Source organism: Gadus macrocephalus, chromosome 14, assembly GCF_031168955.1.
Source record: "Gadus macrocephalus chromosome 14, ASM3116895v1".
NCBI classification, from domain to species: Eukaryota; Metazoa; Chordata; class Actinopteri; order Gadiformes; family Gadidae; genus Gadus; species Gadus macrocephalus.
In genome coordinates this window covers 15,626,397-15,643,478 of record NC_082395.1, presented here as the reverse complement: position 1 = coordinate 15,643,478, position 17,082 = coordinate 15,626,397, and the positions used below count along the sequence as shown (strand labels likewise).

The 17,082-nt window shown below is 43.5% G+C and overlaps 1 long non-coding RNA gene across 1 annotated transcript; it reads left to right on the top strand.

Moving 5' to 3' along the window:
* Positions 1–1,248: 1,248 nt before the first annotated feature.
* LOC132472231 (uncharacterized) lies at positions 1,249–12,184 on the top strand. Its single transcript, XR_009529040.1, has 3 exons — positions 1,249–1,442; positions 10,786–10,865; positions 11,253–12,184. It is a non-coding gene; the product is annotated as an uncharacterized LOC132472231 (long non-coding RNA).
* The last annotated feature ends 4,898 nt before the right edge of the window (positions 12,185–17,082 follow it).

The following is a 17,082-nucleotide window of genomic DNA, read 5'->3' as shown; positions in this document are numbered from 1 at the left end:
TGTTGCCGGGCGGTGGGGAGGCGGGGTCGGGGTGAGGCAGGCCAGATAGGCACCCGGGCGGACCCCAGGGCAGGTCGATTGCTCAACCGAGCTGAAAATGTGTTCTCAGATCTCTGTCTGACATGCTATCCTGTGGGGTCCAGCCTGTGTGTGTGTGTGTGTGTGTGTGTGTGTGTGTGTGTGTGTGTGTGTGTGTGTGTGTGTGTGTGTGTGTGTGTGTGTGTGTGTGTGTGTGTGTGTGTGTGTGTGTGTGTGTGTGTGTGGGTGGGTTTGCGTGCACCCATGTCTGCTAGTGTGCATTTGTTCATTGTTGATGTTAGTGTGTGCATGTGCATGAGTGCAAGTGTATGCATGCTGCTAATGTTTTGATAATTTAAGTGTGTGTGTGAGTATGTGGGTGTGTGTCTGTTTTAGATATGCAGGGATAAACAGGGGTAGCTGAGCGACAGTGTTCAGTGTGTGGTGTGTGTGTGTGTGTGTGTTATGAAGTGTATGTATCAGTATTCATGTTGCTGTGAAGGTGTCAAGCATGTCTCATGTATGAATGTGCATGCGTGTGTGTGGCTGTGTTTATGAGAGAGAGAGGGGGAGAGAGATAGAGAGGGAGGGAGAGAGATAGAGAGAGCGAGAGAGAGAGCGAGAGAGAGAGCGAGAGAGAGAGAGAGAGAGAGAGAGAGAGAGAGAGAGAGAGAAGCCTCACTGGTCTCTCAGGACCTGTTGTCTTATGGAACACTGTCAGATTGACTGACCTGCGGCTGACAGGCCTGGGACATTGGATTTAGCTGTGTGTGTGTGTGTCTGTGTGTGTGGTCTTGGCCTGAAAGTCATGCATGGGTGTGCGATTGTGTGTGTAAATATGGCTGAATGCATGCATGTATGACTTGGTCTGTACAATTGTGTGTCATCCATCCATCATTTGTGTGTGTGGGATGGGAAGTGAATTTGTCAGATCTGTGTGCGTGGGTTTTTTGTTGTGCATGTTTTTGTGGCAAGATTACTGTATGTGTATCCGCATTCAAGTGTGTGTGTGTGTGTGTGTGTGTGTGTGTGTGTGTGTGTGTGTGTGTGTGTGTGTGTCCTCCCCCGGGGCAGTGGTCTATCTTGACAGTGCGTGTAGAGCTGTTGAATCACTGTCACGGTGCTCTCTGACCTGGACAACTGACGGACGAACGATCGCCAGAAGAAAGAGAGAGAAAGGGAGAGAGAGAGAGAGCGAGCAACAGAACAGGCCACACTCGTCACGAAGAAAGTGCTGTGGATGCACTCTGGTGCAAGGAGAAAGCGAAAGAGTGAGACACAGATAGAGGAAGACAGACAGAGAGAGAGACAGAGCAAGGGTGAGCGTGAGCGTCGAAGCAAAACAAACCGAGGCGAGTCAGCCTCCGTCTGATCCAATAACATCGGGGTAATTGGACGGCCTCGTTCTGTGGATTCCCTCTAAGGTAAACAGTGCACCGCTTCCATATCTGGAGGTTTTTTTCCTGCTTGACAACAAGCAGGAAATGTACTTGTTCATGCAAGAGATGAGGACCTCCAACCCTACAGTAACCCACAGGCAGACAGCTCGTACAGCCAAATCTATTTCGGAATCAATGTCCCAGGAAATTCTCTACAGCATGGTTCATTTTGTTAATGTAACGTGTCATTTCATATTGCCATTTATGCAGCAACTCAATATGGCTTTTTGAAAGACTTGATATGATACGCTGTGATAGGCTGAATATGTTTTTAGATTAAAGCTATTGGTTTCCTAAATGGTGGCCATCAAAAGGCACCACAAACTTTGAAGCACATTAGAATTATGCATGCATTGCCACACTTTACTCTGTAAAGGCCAACTTATTACAAAATGACATTGAACATCCCATTATCTATACATTTGGCTTATAAAACCTTTGAATTCAGGTTATTTTCCATCATAGTAAATGGCCCTATTATTGTTATTATTATTACATTTATACTAATTTCGAGTAATTTAGCAATGGTTTATGTTCAAAGCGACCTCCAGCTATAAGTAGTACTACGTAACAAGTCGTTTTCATCATGCCATGTATCAAAATTGGTAGATGCTATTTCTGTACTTCCCCCTCAACAGAGAAACTCTATGTCTAAATTCCTTTATTCACATCTTCCCATACCTATGCAAGAGTTTTCTTCGACTTGGTTTCACAAAATGATGGAATTTCCAATTTCCTTGAAATGTTAGGATTCAAATAAAGGGAAGTGTGATGCACTGAAAATCCCAAAGAAAATTCTTAAACATTGGCTTTGGTTCTGCACGGTTCTGCTCTTCCGGTGAAAGTACTTTGTACTTTATTGCCCCTGTGCTTTCCCTAAGCATCCAGGATATTCAGTGCATGCATAAACCATTAATATACTTCTTCGACACACAAGATGCAAAACCAAAGGAGACTGCAGGTGATGCCCCATGTTATCACTGTAGTTCATTGTCTGCTGAAATATTTAAATGTGATGCTTCGTTCCTCCTACTTGTGTTGTCGTCTTTCTTTTCTTCATCCTGCGTCCACCACCAGATAGGGGTGTTGCTTTGATGCTGACGCCTGCGGCGGTCTCATGAAGATTTCAGCCAGGGGAACAGTGCAGCCGCGCCATGGCAACGGTGCTAAGTGACTCTCCGCTGAGGCTAAATTGTAGCTCAGGCTAAGGACAACTGATTCAAGTGAACAATCCACACTTTGCTAATTCATCGGGGAGTGCTTATGTTTTAGGCCCTTTTGTCATACTGATATTGTTGCCTATGTGGCCTAGAATCCTTGTTTTGTCTTATAAGTTGCCTATGAACTGCACTTAGCTCCATCGTGCTGGCCCATATGAATTACATGTTTTTTGAGATTCAAGTTTATTTGCACCATTCCAGTCAGAGTGACTTTGGGCCAGCTTCAGAGTAACGATTTACTCAACCGCAAAGAGTAAACTCTCATTACATCATTTCCTTTTTTGGCATTTTGTCAGTCAGCTGTGAAGGTAATCAAGTACTTGTCCAAGCATCATGCAGCCCCCTGCTTTGCTCCTCTGGGTCAGGAAGGAGCACTGCAGTGAATTGAGAAAGTCAGGACTCCCTTTACGTGTTTGCCTTCTCAGCTGCTGGTTTTAATCAAGCTATCTTGTGAAAAGTATCCAGATTGCCTGCCTGCACATCATCTAGTCTTTTAAGTGTTGGCGGTTCAAGGCACAGGAGAAGAGAGGGAAACAAACTTCTTTACCCTTGGTTTTTCCAACCTTTGTTCAAAATGTGGAGCACAGATGGTCAATAATTATTGTGCTGTATTTGTTGGCAGGGAACCAAGGTTCTCTGAATGATTGGTGTACTTTTTCTCTTGCATGGAGGTGTGTCCAACCCTAATCTAAATGTCTTCTGGACATCATTGTTTCAACCTTTATATTTGGAGTGTGAACGATGTACGTTACAGTTAGAGAATGCATGCGGCAAAAGTAGATCATTATAGAATTCTATAACAAAATATGACAAAGTTGGCCAAAAAATTGCGAAGCAAACATTTCCGTGGTTTTGTTTATTTATGTACTTTCACTTGTTTTCCCCAATCATTCTTAGAAGTGATTACAGCAAGATATTTCTCTCCCTACTGTTCTGCAAACAGATATGCCAAGCTACATAATCAGTGGTGGGAGCTGCTTGTTCAGTGCCCTACGCGACAGCAGTGCAATCAGCACGCCACTCTTCAACCTTACTTCTTTGTTGGTAAATGAGCGATCGGCACTTGATGGGCCCAGCCCTAGAGACATAGATTGCAGTACATGACTATGTGTACGGTGCTGTAGATGTGCATATTTTTCTTTTGCTATGTAAAGACGGCAAATCGAAAGCAAGTCTGTTGGACCACCCTGATTTATGATGATGTTGCTTCTACTACTAACTCTTTCCCCTAACCACTGCTCTGTGTCCCTCCGGTCCTCTGTGTTGGTGCTGACAGAAGTCGCTGTTCTTAAGTGATTGAGAAAACACAAGTGTATTTTCGACATGTCTCAGTCAGACGGTTTGGGAGGTTTCATGCTCGCGCCTCATAAGGGTGTTGGCTTGTCTCTCTGTGAGGGGGTGAGGAAGAAAGGAGGCGACAAGAAGAGGATTCATGTACCTTTCTTTCTGCAAGGTCGTGGAATTTACATTTAGAGAAGTTCTCCGGCGCTGCCTCCAGAGACAGGTAGCCTTTGTGTTTTGTGTTATAGGTAGCAGGGTGATGTATCAGGAGAGGCATATTTTGCGCAAACAGTTTGTTCTCTTGTGAGTACTTTATAAAGTAGACTTTAGGTCCAAGAGGAGTAACATGGGAAATACCAACATCGATAGGAGTTGGTTCTGGTGATCGGAGAAACATATTTTTAATTATACTTTTTTATTCATCTCAGTCCATGTCTAATAATGACACACATTTCATGTCAATTGTGTGGCAAGGTTTATGTTTATTCTCAGCAAATGTTCATAATTCATATTAATTTCCTGAATAACTTTTGTCTTCTTGTTGGAAGTCTCTTGCCCCTGGGGATCCAATCTACGCCTGCTGAGACCTGGGCACAGGGATACAATTCAATGAAGTTCACCTTCTGTGTTCACCAGTTCATCGGTTACAGCAATCTTTTTCAAGTATAAGGCCACATTAAGCTCTGCAGCAACATGTAAAGTTAAACAATATTTTCTCATAAACACTCTTTTTGAACAACCTCTGCAACTCAAAACATTCATTCAATGTTTAACTGGGTTTATTTGATCATCTTTAATAGTCTGCATCTTTAGATGCTTTTACAACCTGCCTTTCAACAGACACATTTAAATAATTTCCTTAGTTCGAACAAAGGTAATGACATTTTCACACCTTTTCCTGTAGTGTTTTTGGAAGTGTGTGTGTGTGTGTGTGTGTGCATACAAAGCAATACCAAAGCACATACAATCCGGTTTGCTAATGTTACCTCCTTTTTTACCAACCTCCTCCTGGTCCTCTTCTCCTGTTCAACACATCCTTCTGTCATCCTCCTCCTCTTTCTACTCCTACTCTCCTTCTTATCCGCCACCTCCTCCACTTCTTCATCTTCTCCTCCTCCACCTCCTCTTCCTCCTCCTCTTCTCAGGGTAGTTTAATCCCCCTGAAGAGGACGTCTGTCGTCCACTGACAACCACTTGAACCTGGCTGCCAAGGAGCACCAGGTTCACTCCCAAAGATCCCAATGAATGAGGGAACGGTCTGAAGAGGGTGTCCTTGACTATCGCCACTGACGGCTTAATTGTGATCTCAGCGAGGCCCCTCTGGCGACAGCCTCCGCCACCACCACTCGACAGCTCCGTAGCTCGTGAACGCAGAGAAACACCTCCTTTGCATATTCACTTTAGCCGCAACCCATCGCAGCGCGGGAAAGCAAAGTGTCAACCGAGAATGTCCGCTATGTGGGAGAGAAGAACACAGCAGCGGTGATATAATTGACACCCCAAATAGTTCCCCGGAGGTATGACCTTATCGTGAATTATTTATGGCTTGTTAGATGCCAGAAACATATTGTGCACAACTTACTGAATATTCTTACTCTATTGGGCAGCATATCTTTCGCTAGTGGATGTTCATCTCTTAGCATCCGAAGGTTATGCTGGTTATACCTCTAAAACTCTTAGAGGTAAATAAGGTTATACTCTTCACAGAGGCATACAAGTGGTAAGGTGAAAAATTAAAGCTTGTGTAATCCTGGTAGTTTGGTCATTTATCAGGGTTATTAGAATGTTCTACAATGTGCAGCCCGAAATGGCTCAGTTGACAAAAGTTGAACCTATAACTGTCTCATGATTGGTCCAACAATTGTAATATCATAATTCTGACAAATTATAATAAGGGCTGCTCGTTGTTTTAATTAACTTTGTTCTAAATCATTACTGTTGCACTGATACATCATAGTTTTTACCAAAACTATTATTTGTAGACAAGTTGTCTCCTTGCTCTGCGAGGCATGGCTGTCGAACCGCATGCCGTATGATGAACGCCTCTGGGTCCTGTGCATTATGAAGCACCATGGCTTCTGACACAACATTGCCGGCAGTAAAACCAGCAAAGAGGCTCCACCATTAGCAGTCATCTCTTCATTAAAGACACACACTCGTTCTTCCTGCGTGTCAAGTGTCCCATGGGCCGCCTGATTCTATTCTCTTATTAACATAGTATTGCCTTTAAAAGAAAAAAGAAAAAAAGGGCAAGGAACTAAATGCATTATCTGCATGAATGATTTAAAAACAGAGTTATAGTCTTGCATATATGTGTTTTTTTGTTTCATATTGAGGTGCAGTCCCCACCACAACCCTAACCCGATGTGGCCTTGTTCAATGTTCATGATCAATTTCTTCACATGTGAAAGGCTTTGAAGAGTGGTTGAATACGTCGAACTGTATTATTGAATTTATTTGAAGTGTTTTTGAAATGTGTAGGATTTTGTGGCATCTAGAGTGGTTGCAACTTGCAACCAACTGAATAACCCCCAACTCCCCCCCACGAAAAAACAACAATTCTTATTTCCATGGGATTATACACTAATCAAATTATACTTATAAATAAATATAAATATACTTATATAAATGTTATACTACATTCATGCCAAGTCTGCTTAATGGTGTGTAGTGAGCGTTCTGGCGCCGATTGGTTGCCGTGCATCACCCAAGTGGGTGCTACATATCGGTGGTGGTTAGTGAGGTCCCCCCCTTTCTTTTGAGTGTTATTCTGTCTTGATATGCTCTGTAAGGTGACCTTGGGTGTCTTGAAAGGCGCCTCTAAATAAAATGTATTATTATTATTATTAATGCCATTTAGTTCTACACACTGCTACTTTAAAGCCAAAACATCTCAGGTTGTTTAACCTTTTAACTCAAAACACGGGTGTGATCCCGACAAACAAAACGATAAAACATCACATTTTCAAAAACTTTCAATCTATTATCAATTCTTTTCAATTCTATTATTAATGAAACTCGTAATTTTCCATCAGCCTGGCGATTTCTATTAACATTTCCTTGATAAGAGAGATCCAAAGTTGTTTTTTCATTTGAGTTTTTTTCATTTTATATTTTTTACTTTCATTATTTACAATTACAGACAACGGCTGGCATTGCAAACATTGAAAACATCCGAGATGTGACATTGCGATAAAGTGAAACGGTAACTCTCGTGAATTAATTGTAGCTGCAGGATTCTTGAAATTAATCCACACCCGCAGCATGCAAATATCCCCCATTTTAAATATTGGCTGCAGTGAACAACATAACAGCAGTGTGTCTATGTTGTTGCCCTCACAGAGGGTCGACACCCCCTGTCCCATTTATAACTACCAAGGCCAGACCCTCACCAGGATCCCTAGGATTAAGACCTCAGTGTCCCCCTCGCAGGGGGCAGGGCCGCCCCCCCCTGGCCCTGGACAGAGTTATCAACTTTTGGATGCCATGGTGTTAAAAGCAAACCAAGGGCTCAACCCCCACCCACCCACCCCCCGCCCGCCATCGTCGAGTCCCAGTGGCCTGACTCACCTTACCTCACGTATGCCCCCTTGTCAACAGACATCTCGGGGCTCAGATCACACCGCCAGGATTCTAAGCGCTCACTTTGACGGGCCTTACTGCTCCAGGGGGGTGGGGGCGGGCGCTCAGATGCTAGTCATGTCTGAATCTGGTTATGCACACAACGCAGTGCACCTACAGTTTGGTGTACGCACATAATTGTTTTTTCATAAAGATACAAGCTCACACAAAAACAAACACACATACACACAAACAACCCCTCCCCACAAACAAACTTAAAGTCACACTCATACAAATCCTCACACAGAAAGTTAATTATGCGGTGATTAATCGACATAAGGCTTTAGCGGTGTCGGTGTGTCACGTGACAGATAGTGATTGATGACAATTTGAGAGCCATGACTGACTCAGGTGCTGCTATACACACACACACACACACTAAAACACACACAAACACAGACACACTCACACACATGCATGCACCCACATGCACAGACACACTCACACACATACACACACACGTACTCCCAAACACACACACACGCGCACACACACACAGACACAGACACAGACACAGACACACACACACACACACACTCCTCTGTCCCCTATTAAGCCCATGCTGTTGAGCATTTTAAGTGAGCTACCACCTCATAACAGAAGGAGCTGGGTGCTTGAGCTGAGAGGACGCTGTATAGAGAGAGAGAGAGAGAGAGAGAGAGAGAGAGAGAGAGAGAGAGAGAGAGAGAGAGAGAGAGAGAGAGAGAGAGAGAGAGAGAGAGAGAGAGAGAGAGAGAGAGAGAGAGAGAGAGAGAGAGAGAGAGAGAGAGAGAGAGAGAGAGAGAGAGAGAGAGAGAGAGAGAGAGAGAGAGAGAGAGCGAAAATAAGAGGAAAGTGATGGACATTGGGCTACTTGCCAGCCCAGTGATAAGTGGGGCACTGCAAAGCTGCGAGTGAGAGGAAACATAATAGCACTCAACATGGTGGAGGTGAGGGACTGAGAAACACAGAGAGACAGAGAAGAAGGAGAGAGAGCGGGAGAAGGGGGGTGGAAAACATTGACAACAGAATTACTCTTTGGTGGACAGCTTGGAGATATTAGCACAAGACTTGTACATGTATGTATAGGTAGAAAGATAGAGGTGAAATACCCTTAGAGGTGTGGTAAGAATAAAAGTTCCACCTGTGTGTTTGTGTGTGTGTGTGTGTGTGTGTGTGTGTGTGTGTGTGTGTGTGCTCGTGCTTGCGTGTGTGTTTGCGTGCGTGCGTGCGTGTGTGTGTGTATGTGATACTAAGCACCAGATTGTATGAGATTAAAACGTTTTCCAGTGTGAATGTATCCTAGATATGATGTTTTGTCTTTACCACTGCCTACAGTTTCACATTCGGCTTCATAAGGAGACTGCACTCCAAAAAAATGCAGTCCCATATGATTTTTTAACACTTCGTCAAAAATCGTCATCATTAGAATAATTTGACATGAATCTGACATAGGATATTCATGTGATGCACTTGGCAAACATATACAGTATTAACCTACCTTTTTAGACTGCAAGGATGGTCCACAGTTAGCTAACGGGGAGTTCAGCTAACTCCCTCGCAATAGCTCCATCATGGCGCATGGAGAGCATTTGGGATGATTTGCTGGGGCTTGTTAAGTTGTGCCCTGGTGTTCCATCTCACATGAGAATACTGTAATTACACTGGAAACTGCAGAGATGCTTCCCATCGCAGCTCCTTGGAGACAATATGGTGGGTTCAGAATTTATTGCCATGGGTGGAGTGGGGTAATAACGGCTATTGATCTGGCTAAATGATAGCCTTCTCTCAGGGCTGAAGGGCATGTGCTCAGCAAGTCCAGACGCTATCTGATGGCCCATGAAATCAATGGGCCGGCTGCAATCTCCCAGGTGATTTACCTCTCACATTCATCCCACAAGAGTGAACCCGCCCACCCAGAAAAAAAAAGAAGGGGAAAATAAAACAGTATAGTTCACAGGAGCATGCACCCAAACCAGAGCGCATATTTGAGTGCAAGGCAATACAAGATCTCATACTCTACTCCCGGATGTCACAGCCCCATCTAGGTTACATGGTTAGTGTGGGGTGGTTTGTTCCCTTGGAAACCATTTTCTGCTCTCTGATAGCTGACTTGATGAAAGAAGATTTTATAGCACACAGATGAAGATCTTTGGGTTGCCCAAACAAACAGGTGATTTAAATTGATTGAATGGATACTTGGTCTCTGCTTGTTATTCATTGACATCTAGAGCTAGTGCGTCACAGAGATATATGGGTACATCTCTGTGTTGGTTTTCTTTTATTTCATATAATAGGGTGCAGGCCGTGGTGTGCCAGACCCAGATGTTTGTGCCAGCTCAGTTGGAAACAAACTTCAGCAGCATAAATACAATTGATATGTGTTATTGCAACCGTTGACAGATTTAATGAGACCAGGAACACATACAAACTGAAAACCTAAAATAGCTGGTTTGAACATAGCAACCCAAAGAGAATAGCAGTCCTTCTGAATAGAAGGCTTCCCCTTCATGTAGCCGATCCCAACTGACAATACACCTGTGCAATATGCACTCAGTTTACATAGGATACCATTTCAATCCTATAATCTACATTTACAGATTATTATCTGGTTATAAAGAAATCCTTTAGCCAAAGAGTGGCCTGTTTGACACATCCATTGATACTAAGTAATGGGCCTGTACCGGTTCATTATGACATAAAGTAATGGCAATGGTTGGTGATTAAAGACTTGATTTCTAAGTGACCATTTTACAACCAAGCACTGTACCTGACGTGGATCCGGTAGAATAAATGCCGGTTGCGGTGGTTCCATCTTATTCCATATTGTTCAACCACTACAAATCTCTGTCTGTTTGTTCCAAATATTCAGTCTCCTCCCGGCAGATAATAACTAAATAAAAACACAGAATGAACTGGCCATCCGAGACCAAGTCACTCAATCTCTAGCCAACACACCTGGGGCGAGGTTCTGCACATCAGAAAGGCACGCTGAATTTGTTGCAGTTGCAGAACAGGATCCTTGCACCGGCAATCTTTCAGGTCATCAAGTGCCTGCAGTCATGGGGACGTTGAGTTGATCCTGTTGGAACTGTTCCAGCTCTGACAGGACAGCTGCTTGGGTGGATCACTTCATGAGGACTAACATTTTGTACCAACCAAATGGCCTCAGGACGTATTGCTCCTGAGCCTATTTTCTTCCACCTTCTTTACATGTGGTCTAACAGCACCGCCCCGATGACAGAGCCCAGGTGCTGCACCCTAGCCCGCACTACAGCGTGTTTGGATGGGGATGAGGTGTTGGATGGTAGGTTTCCTTTTGTTTTGAAGCCAACTGAGATTTCAACCTGGAATGTGTGTTTGTACAAAGTGCCCGATCTCCATACACTAAGCTTATTGTATACTGTTGATTGTTTCCTGAAATAATCCATATTCTATATGGCTGATTGTAATGAATATCAAAGTAAAACACTGATTGTATGAGGACAGACAACCTTGTGTGAGTTTTATGAGGAAAGATGGCTGGTATGCTGGTTAAAACCATACCTTGTTGTAACTCTATGTCAATTTATGTTGATGGACCACACTGAAACCAACTGCAAATGTAACCGTTGGAAACAAATGGACTTTTCGAATATAGGGTGGTCTCCAGGGTTCATCGCAACAACTTAGTTTCCTGCTCTTTTCTCCCAAGGTCCACTGGAGAGGAGCACCCACTGCATGACGGCTCAATTATCCCTCAACCATGCTTACCATCTCCCCTATCATTCTCGGGATAAGCCGAGCTAGGGGCTCGGTAGCTTGGTAGCTCGATAGAGATCTGATGGGAGTCGTGGCTTTCATAGTGATGTGATGCACAGCCAGAGATGTTTGCCCTTGGACCTCCGCAAGCATTCCCTCAGGAAAAAACAAAGCTCTTATTCTTCTCCTGGCAATCGAGAGAATTCTACCTTTGCCCTAGTCTTGGATTTGAGGAAAAGTACCCTGCCTTCTCTACACAACAAGCACAAACTTTCCCATTGCACTCATGTCTCCTCATCTTCCATTGATGTGGAACCCTTTTATGTATGTGAAACTCACAAACCCACAAAGACCTTGCTTGAAAACAGAGGGGTTTTGGGCAGAATTGGGAGTCATTTAACAATCCAATCGCTTGCTAGCATTCAGCTAACTAAAACACATTAAGATGTAGATCCCAGAACATGATGTTGCGGGCTCGGTTAAATGCAGCGCTAGCCTTGTTGTATTGAGCCAGCACAGGCCCTTAGCCGTTGCCTACCGACCTTTCTGGTAGATGCTTGGCACATTTTCCTTCTTAATCAAGATTGATCAAACCAAGCTGTTAAGCGCGGAGCTGCGGTGACATTTAGTATGGAAGGAACGTGTTAATCTGTCAGGACAGAACTGCAAGATGATTTGCTTATCTTCATCACAGAGAACATTTGTTCATGCAAACCGGGGGCTTCTGAACAGGCTTAGTAGACAGCTGGCCTGGAAAATGGAGCTGTTGGGCTGGCGAACTGTTTTGCTTCAAGAAATTAACACTAGGCTGCCGGCACGCTGTTGCATTTTACTGTTTGAGTCATCAAAGGGCGGTTCCCTCTGCACATTGTCGTGAAATAAATCGTTTTTGGATACCATTTTCAGTCGATTTATTTATTAGAATTTATATTCTCCTATTAGGCCCTTAACTACCACTAATAATAAAACCCAATGCTTTCAATCTACTAACCTTATGTTCTGGATCCTATAGTGTAAACTATAGAATATATATAGCATACACTATGTCCAGTCTTTTCGATAATGTGCTTGCCCACTCCAATATTGATTGTATGGACTGGAATGTCCTTCATCCTTGCTTGTAAGTCATATTGGATTTAAAGCATCTGCTAAATTACTGCATATAATGCATATTTTAATGTGACGATCGCTGGCTTCTGTATATCCCATGGACATACATTACACTCCAGGAGCCATTAGGGATGTTCAGGGATGTACATGTGTGCATCACAAACGCATATCCCCGATTCACCATTCATTATATAGAGATAGTATGTTCTCAAGCGCCACTGTGTAGACAAGCTGCTTCCAACTGTGATTGTCATTACTGCTCTTGTTGCGTTATCATTTACATGGGAAGAGGCACAACTATAGTCTGGCCCACCTCCTACCCCTGCTCCTCTTTCACACTCCAGCTGAAGAACAGGAAGGGGGTCACTCTGTTGACCTGCGATGGAGAGCCGCCGCCACTTGGACTGTAATCACCAAAAATAACACCAGCTCTCTGAAGAGCCTCGCGGCGGCAGGGCTGCCTCGCACTCACTCACAATGGGAGCCACCGTTGACATCACAGGCCAAACCAGGTGGCAGATCAGTTTCAAACTCATTAATATCAAATGAAACACCGAGCCACATTATAACCGAACCGTTTTAATTTAACTGTGAAATGCTACATTGCGTTGAGATTGGTATTTACTCCGACAATTGAAGATACATTCATAGTGTCTCGGAATCTATGATTTGCTTTTATGTTCCACTATCTTTGCCTCTTCACACACACAAAAATTACAAATGGATGGACTTTATCGGCTTTATCACTTCCAGTCATAAAAGCAGAAACAACGGCCGCCGTATTAGAATTTGTACCATGTCTGCATTTGTTTCTTTTGATAAGAGGCCTTTCATCTTGTTTGTATTGATCACGGCTGACGAGCTGCAGGGTTTCGTCGAGGGACCCCATCCACGCCTGCGGGCTCCCCACGCCACTTACTGGGCCCATTGTGGACAGGAATGTGTCCCCTTTCATGGCCTCAACTCGCCGACGAAAAGCATGTCAATAATCCAAAGACAGCGGGTGAGCTACAAAAAAGCGCCAGACCACCATGGGAATATAGACCCTGATTTTCTGCTACACTTAGGAGAGAAGCCCCGACTGACTATACTACACTAGCGTGGTGTTTGAAAACGAAATAGGTGGATGAACCAATACCTCTGATGGATGCTAATATCAGACGAGCCCCAAGAAGGTGAGACGACGAAACAAGAAAACGCACTCAACCGAGTTAACACTCCGAAGAAGTGACTCATCATACCATGGTTAATAACCTTCACACCTGCTGCAAGGTGTGTTAGCTTTGTATACCGGAGCCTCTTTCTTCTCCTTGTTATTACGGCGAAGACCTCTTGATAAGCGTGCATAACGGCTTCCCCCATCTGGGTAAGCATCAAGGCGTTGTAGCGAGCGAGGGAGAGCTGGAAGGAGGCAGTGTTGGTTGGCCACAGACGCTGCGGTCTTGGTACTGGAGATTGGTTTTGCACAGAGAACGCGGTACCGCAGAGGCAGAACCAATGGGATTTCAGTCTTTAACAGCCACTAAAACCATTGAAAATGTACAGCTGTTATATTTACTTTGAGGCCCGTGTGAGTCGGCGGTGGTGTTGGAGGAAGGGGTTACAAAGGGGGAGGGATGGGGGCGGGGGCTGCAGGAATCTAGTGGCCAAGCCCATACAGAGATGAGGGGAGAAAGCAGCCAATCGTAGCGCTGGGTAGAATTAAAACCACCTCCACAAATAGCCTTAATGTTTGCATAGTGCCTTAGGGTGCGGAGCTCCGCAGCGTCTGGGGTTCCAGTGTAAATAAACAGTGCAGAGGTCTAAGAGGGTGGAAGACCCCCCATCCCACCACCTCCCCGCCCGCCTGCCTAATCTAGGCCACTTCTCTATTGAGTGGGAGTAAAAGTGTTGGCTTTCGGTTTCTGTTAGAATGTGTGTCGTTTGTGTGTGTTTGCTTGCGGTGTGTGTGTGTGTGTGCGTGCGCATGCGTGAGTGACACTATCAAAGAACACCAACAAGTGTGAGACGAGGAAGCCATATTTCATCTACTGTAGCTGTGTGTTTGCAGGGTCCTATAGAGACCACTGACCGATCCATATACTGGACTTACACATGCCTATACCAGAGACCTCAGCGTCAATATCGCTAAACCACTACTTGACCTAAATGCAGAACGCATTCAACAATCTTTATAATTAATGATGCTACTATGCCATGATAGCAGTGGGTGGGGGAGATTTTACAAATAGCAATTTACAAGTAAAGATTTTCTATGTCTTGATTGGTGGAACATTGTAACTTTAACCCAGTGTGTCAATTGTAAAGACCAATTGCATCTCTAAGAAAACCAATTTACATTGGCTATGAATTTCTTGCAGTATGTCCCAAAACTGTTTTGCTAAAATAGAAAAGCATAAGATGTGTAAGGTGGTCATATCTATGTGTGTGTGTGTGTGTGTGTGTGTGTGTGTGTGTGTGTGTGTGCGTGTGCGTGTGCGTGTGCGTGTGCGTGTGTGTGTGTGTGTGTGCGTGTGCGTGTACGTGTGCGTGTGTGAATATTTATTATATGGATACATTATATACGTGTATACACACACAAACACACACTGGCTGCACATATAGCTACTATCCCTTCCAACCATATCCCATAAATAGGGAAGTAAATGTTGCTAGGCAACAGCTTCCGATTGCAGCTCACTAGATATAGTTGTAGCCTATGACATTTAACCCATTTGTAATGTTGCAATATATTTGGAAATCTGTCTACCTTTCTGTCATCTGCATTTTATTAAAAACAAAAGCAAATGTAAGAGTCAAGAGTTGTTGCCAGGGCTTCTTTGCGTGTTAAATGTATACAAGGCTGTGAATCCTCTTTCGAGACAACTGTGATCAAGGGAACACTTGCTTGAATAAGCATTGTGACATTTCAGTTGAATTTCTATTTTCCGCACTGACCTTCATGTAGGATGTAGCACAATGTGTTACTCTTTTTGTTTACATATCAGTTGACCAAGCACTAGGCTACAGTGCTTCCCACTGCTCTATTCCATCAGAATCACTTATAGGGGTTAATAGCGAATGTGAAGTTCATAACCAATGACCGCCTCCATTTGAGAAGCATTATGGCATTAGAATGGTAGTCATTGTGTTGGTATTAATGTTTATTTTTGTTAATGATTTGGTCATTTTCGTGAAATAATTTGTCATTTATTTTGGAAATACGTTGTCTATGAAACTGCTACTGGGTTTCTCATTTGAGACTTGAAAAAACAGTTGCAATTAGCCTAGGTTGTGGTATGTTTACATTGATTTCGGGATTTACAATGCTACAACTCTCTTGAGTCCTCTCAATATGGCGGATCCTCAACAAAAAACTCCCATGAGGCATTTTGATGAACAAGTCCTATAGCCTACTAGTCCATTATGCATTTTGTAAGAACAAAGTAAATATATCTATACTTATCTATCTATCTATCTATCTATCTATCTATCTATCTATCTATCTATCTATCTATCTATCTATCCATCTATCGACTGTAGGGCTTGCTTGTGGGAAATACCCTTGCAGAACAGGACAAAGCGCAAATAAATATCCTACTTCTAATAACAAGAGAGAAGAAACACGACTCCAACAAACCAGTGTTTGAGGGAAGTAAAAGCTTTGTTTTTGCAGCATTACAAATTTATTCGTGGGGGAGGGGAAAATCAAACTGATATTTAGCCTCTACTAGCTTTTTTCCCCCTGCTTTTGTTTCATGCACGGCTCTTTTTACCACATGGTAGTGACAGATTGTTTGAGCTGGAAGGAAAAGCCATTCGAAGCTAATTAAGCAGCCATTCCAGGCACTATTCGCCGGCAGGAGGGAGAGTAGCAGAGGCATTTGTCAGCGCCGAAGCCAACGTGGGTTTAATTGACATCATGGGATACTGACTGACAGCTTTTCTAGCTTTTGACCAATGGCGAGCCAGCTGCGCCGCCATTGGATAAACGGCAGTGAAAGGAAATAAAACCCCACGTGGGGGCGTGCATAGTGAGCAACACGTGATAGGCTGGTGTCCTCGGGCGCAGACGTGTTGTAGCTTACCTAGTGCTGCTGATATGAAAGCTTGTGGAAGCTTGAGGTCTCGTTAGGAATAGGCTGATCAATTCGTTCAAAAGACATTCAACGACAGATTAAATGTTTTTTGCCCTTCTTCTAATTGTGTTCTTGTTATTGATTTGTATAAGACACAAAAAATGTCCTTCATATGATCAAACTCAATGCATCCATTTTCTAACAATTTATGTATCTTAAACAGGAATTTTAAATACCAGCTCAGCCCATTTCTTCGAAAAGTTATGCAAGCATATATTTTGAATAACATATTATTGTCCTTTAAACAGTTGTTGCTAAATTTGTATTCGGTATTATACATTTAATAGAAATCACACACCATGGGACATCCTTACATTCTGATATAAGACACATAAAACATTGGTAATAAGCTAAACAAATATTACTTTTGTTTTGAACAAGTTGTCGGGATGAGATCGTTGAACGTTAGCTCTGATCCAAAATGGCGCACATATAAGGTTATGTTCCACCGACCAGTCAGAGCCGCGTAGTGAGTGTCCCCACGTGGGGATCACTAGCTGTGATTGGTCAATATGACTAAACTCCTTCGGAGAACCCAATTGGTGTGTTCAAGGC